The 4,985-nt window shown below is 42.1% G+C and overlaps 1 protein-coding gene across 1 annotated transcript in view; it reads left to right on the top strand.

Annotated features, from left to right (window-relative positions):
- The first annotated feature begins 4,876 nt into the window (after positions 1-4,876).
- The window catches only part of SPATA6L (spermatogenesis associated 6-like), a 64,723-nt gene continuing 64,614 nt past the window's right edge, over positions 4,877-4,985 (top strand). Inside the window, exon 1 of the mRNA XM_010860709.1 lies at positions 4,877-4,949. The gene's annotated coding sequence lies outside the window, so the exon portion shown is untranslated. The remainder of the gene's footprint in view (positions 4,950-4,985) is intronic.

The following is a 4,985-nucleotide window of genomic DNA, read 5'->3' as shown; positions in this document are numbered from 1 at the left end:
GTATTGGTGAAGGGATTTTCACTTGTTGGGCCAATGTTTGCTGCCAAGTTTCCATATCCCTTACCTGCTGTGTCCCTGGCAGTGTATTGATTAATATAATTGGTGTAAGTAGTAGCTTTAATGTTTGTAACCTGGGACTCTTGAGTTAATTCTTTTTCTTGTTATAGCCCACCACACTTTTGCTCTGTAGGAATGCAACTTTATCTAATGCTTTTGGAGGGTGGCTCCTGACCAATCACCTTTAGAGAAAAATAAGTTTTCTGAAGAAAGGGTCTTAAAATGTTAACAGGCCCCGGGGCCAGAAGATGATGCAAATCACCTAAGCTTTTGCATATGATAAGTTTGCAGGAAGAAAGCCTGGCTTGCTGCATGACTCTACCCCTTCCCCCATTATCCTCTATGCATAACTTAAGGTATAAAAACTACTTTGGAAAATAAAGCGTGGGCCTTGTTCACCGAAACTTGGTCTCACCATGTCGTTCTTTCTCTTACCTTCTGGCTGAATTATTCAGCCTCTTTTCTCCACTGAATTTCCTCACTGAGCTATCCTCATTCTATTACTCTTTATATCCTTAATTAACATTTAATTAAGCAATTGTTTCCTGATCCTCGCCTATGCCGTCTCTCCTTCGAATACCCTGGATCAGCCGGGGCTGGACCCCGGCAGGGTATCTCCTGATGGCCTCCGCTCCTGAATTTGGATGTGGGGTATCTCCTCTCGGCTGCCGCTCATGACCTTGCACATGGGGTATCTCCTCTCAGCTGCTCCTGTGCCGTGCTGCCACCACTGAGGCTTAACCACAGTTGATTTAATTGACCATACTTAATGAACCTCTATATGGTTTCCAGTATTTTTTAACTACAAATAGTGTTGCAGCATATGTTTTGTATACTTGTGAATGTATACCCATATATATGTATTCCTATTAATAGCAGTAGGATTCCTGAGTCAAGTAAAATATTTTGATAGATATTAACAAATTGCTTTCCAGAGAAGTTATATGTGATAGAATAATGGCCCCAAAGATATGCATGTCCTAATCCCTGAAACCTGGGAATATTGTTACCTTCCATGGCAGATCAACTTGCAGATGGAATTAAGATTTCTAATATGCTGACCTCAAAATTTGGAAATTGACCTTGATTATATAGTGGGTCCTGTATTGTTGCAAAGGTCCTTAAAAGTGGAACCAGAAAGATGGTAGGATAAAAAGGACTTGGTTCAATGTTGCTCACTTTGAAGATGAAGGAAGGGAGCTATGAGTCAAGGAATGAAGGCAGCCGCCTTGAAAAGGCAAGGAATGAAGCCCTCACATTTTGCTTTTAAAGCTCTGTGTTGGATTTCTGACACATGAAATGAAAAAGTATACATTTTTCTTGTTGTAAGTCATGAAGTTGTGGTGGTTTCTTTTAGTAGTCATAGGAAATTAATACACTTTATGTATTTACACTCCTACAGCAGCAGCAGCAGTAACAATATATGAATGTATTTTCAGACATTCCTGCCATTAGTATTTACCTTTTTAAAAACTGGTTTCCTTCCCTCATATTAATTCTCCTTCCTACATTATTTGAAAAGAAATATTTACAATTTAGTGTCCTATAGTTAAATTATTTTAGATAAAAGGAAAATCTCAGCTATAATTCTCTCTCATACTTTTCTTCCTTGATCATTGAAATGAACTCTTTGGAAAATTCCCCTCTGGGGCATGCACCATTTTCTTGGCAGTGGCCACGATATGAGTAGGATGTATTACTGATGTGTCATTTCTGCAATGCTGTTTTCACTGCTGACCAGAATGCACTGCAGAAACACTCTGGGAATAAGAGTTGTTCAGTTCTGCCACCTACACAGGTGCCTACGCAGCTAGTAAAAGCCAGTCTCTGTAAGTGTGACAATCCAATGGTTTTGCCTGGTCTCCAAGTGGAGGTGGCCATATGTGCCAGAGGCATTGTGTATGTAGCAACTTACGCATATCTCTGGCAGCTGAGTGCCTCAAGTAACTGTGGTGGGGAAAATGAACAGAGTATAAATATTTCCTGTCAGTTCATTAAATACCCCTGTGGCAGATTAGCACAAGAAGCTGTGCTCAGTCCTTTCCCATTTTGCATATTTAGTTTGCACTGTAGTGGTGGGCTCTCCTGTTATACATGTACTTTCAACCCTATAGACTGGCTTGACCGTCTCTGTACTTAACATCTGATCAGGATCATTATTGAGCATCTACTATGTTAGGTATTTAGGATATAAACTCTTAGCCATGCAGAGCTGACAGTTCACAGAGACAAATAGTAATCAACAATCACAGGAACAAATGAAAATTGCTGTTGGTGCAGTTGCCAAAAAGGTGGTTTAGTTGATAAATTGTGTCCAACTCTTGAGATCCTCTGGACTGTAGCCTGCTAGGCTCCTCTGTCCATGGGATTCTCCAGGCAAGAATACTGGAGTGGGTTGCCATTTCCTTATATATACACACATACACACACAAAAAGGAAGAGCAAACTCTAAAACATTGTGAAGGACAGGGTAGCTTAGTGTGCTGCAGTCCATGGGATTGCAAAGAGTCGGAGACGACTTAGCGACTGAGAAACAAAAACATACATATATACACACATACATACACATACATATACACACATACATATATATGTAATATGTGTTACATGTAGTATGTGTAATATGTATTACACACATATATATATGTAATAGATTCCACCTTGTCTGGAAGAACATAAGAGAAGCTTGGGTGGGATGTATAAATCTGTGTACATTTGGTAATCCATACCTACATCGGATGATACCCTTGGTAAAGAATACAGAGTGAGGAAAAGAAAGAACCAGAAACACTGCTTAGCTTGGGAGAGAAGGATGAATAGAGACACAGGAAAAATGGCCACAGAGTTGGAGGGAAACCAGAAAAGGGCTGTGCAAGGAGGAACCAAGCAAGGAGGTTTCAGTTTTATCAAGGAGAGTTCAGTTAAGCGAGAAGAGTCCAGTTAAGGGCTAGGAAGAGCATAGAATGGAACATTGTGTCTTGGGATCAATAGATTGTTGCAAGGGCAGTGACATGGTAGGGCACGCCTGGGTTCAAGGGTGCCTCCCTCCCTTCAACTGTGTGATGTTGGACAAATGGCTGTCTGGCCTCAGATTCTGCATCTGTAAATAAGGATAATACTTCCTTCAAAAAGTTATTGTGGGGGTGAATTTAATTACCATACACAACCCTAGCATTTTTCTCAAGAAAGAAAGATTGATTCCTCCCTTCTAATATGTCTAGCCGTGTATGTATTTAATATTCAGGTTTTGTTTGTCAGTCTCCTTGATATCTTAGCATTGGTGTTGATGATGTACTTGTGAGGGTCAAGGCAGGTCCTGTCCCCTGTATATAACTGCATTAGTAAGGGTGCTAGCAAGCTGTTGTGAGCTGACAAATCAGTGCTCTAGATATTGTAAGTACCCCCTGGTGTGCCTCTCCATATGCAGACAGACAGATCATTGAGGACTGGATACGGACACAATACATTTTTGTGAGTTTTTCCCTAGGGAAAGGCATTCTGGTTACCAAAATGAATACTGAATTCTTGTCTGAGGTTATCTTTATACACTCAAATTTCTACTATTTGTGTAAATCTCTAATGTAAGATATTAGTAATAAATGACTAATTCCAATACATTTTGTTGTTTGCTTTTTAGAGAGAGTATTGACCCTCCCAGATTTTTTTTTGACTGGCTAGAAGCAGCCACTCCCTCCTCTTTTCCTTCTTTTTTTGTCTTAAATACAGTGAATAGGAAAAAAATGCTTTTTCCTCTTCTGGTTAAGAACTTTGCCTTGCCTTCTACCTCTGATGGTTTTTACAGTGTAACCCTGGCTTTGGCAACTATGGTAACTACTGATTGGGAGATAATGTAATTCAGTGCTTGCTTTAAGTTAACTAAACCACAGCGGAGAGACTGAAAAAATATTTCTATTGTGACTAAAACAGGATACCTAACTTTTAAACTTCTCTAAGAATTGTCCTTGCATTTTCAGTTAACATGGGTTTCATTTCTTATTGACAGTGGGTGGCCATGTTTTCTGAACCAAACATGAGGAGGTAACATTTCATAAGCAAGAGAGTACCTCTGGTGTGCTGTATGCTGTGCTTGGTTGTGTCAGACTCTCTGTGACCCCATGAACTGTAGCTCACTGAGCTCCTCTGTCTGTGGGATTCTCTAGGGAAGAATATTGGAGTGGGTTGCTACTTCCTTTGCCAGGGGATAGTTCTAACCTAGGGATCGAACCCACGTCTCTTGCCTCTCTTGCACTGCAGGTAGATTCTTCACCACTGAGCCACCAGGGAAGCCCAATCTATATTAATTGGAATTGTTACAGAATTTCCAGGGCTTGGGGGTCATGCTGCTGCTGCTGCTTCTAAGTTGCTTCAGTCGTGTCCGACTCTGTGCGACCCCATAGACGGCAGCCCACCAGGCTCCCTCGTCCCTGGGATTCTCCAGGCAAGAATACTGGAGTGGGTTGCCATTTCCTTCTCCAATGCATGAAAGTGAAAAGTGAAAGTGAAGTCGCTCAGTCGTGTAGCTACTAAAAACAGGCAGCGCTTTAAATCATAAGGGAACTATGATCACATTCAACTTTTAGAATGGACACTGTAAATATTTTAACCTAGTGATTGGGGCCCTAAAGAGTTGATGAAAGAGTGGCGGAAAGGAAACTACGACTCTTGGCATCTCTTGATCAGGCGACCGGGGCAGTACACAGGGACGTGCCCTCCCGCCAGCGTGCAGTCTGGGAAGCTGATGTTGGGACACGGACTTCCAAGTAGAGCTCTGGAGGCTCGCGCGCCTGCGCGGGGACCTCTGGAGCATTCCAGGGCGGAAGGGTGCGCGTTTGAGTGTCCATGGCAACGCGACACTTCAGCCTTCTGGAAGCCTTGGCTACAGCTCCTGCTGTGTAAGATCCGTCCTGGTGGGAGGGACCTGGGCTGGG

This window comes from Bison bison, unplaced genomic scaffold (assembly GCF_000754665.1).
Source record: "Bison bison bison isolate TAMUID 2011002044 unplaced genomic scaffold, Bison_UMD1.0 scf7180017864469, whole genome shotgun sequence".
NCBI lineage: Eukaryota > Metazoa > Chordata > Mammalia > Artiodactyla > Bovidae > Bison > Bison bison.
Note: the sequence above shows the minus strand (reverse complement) of the source record. Positions and strands in the feature narration are given on the sequence as shown.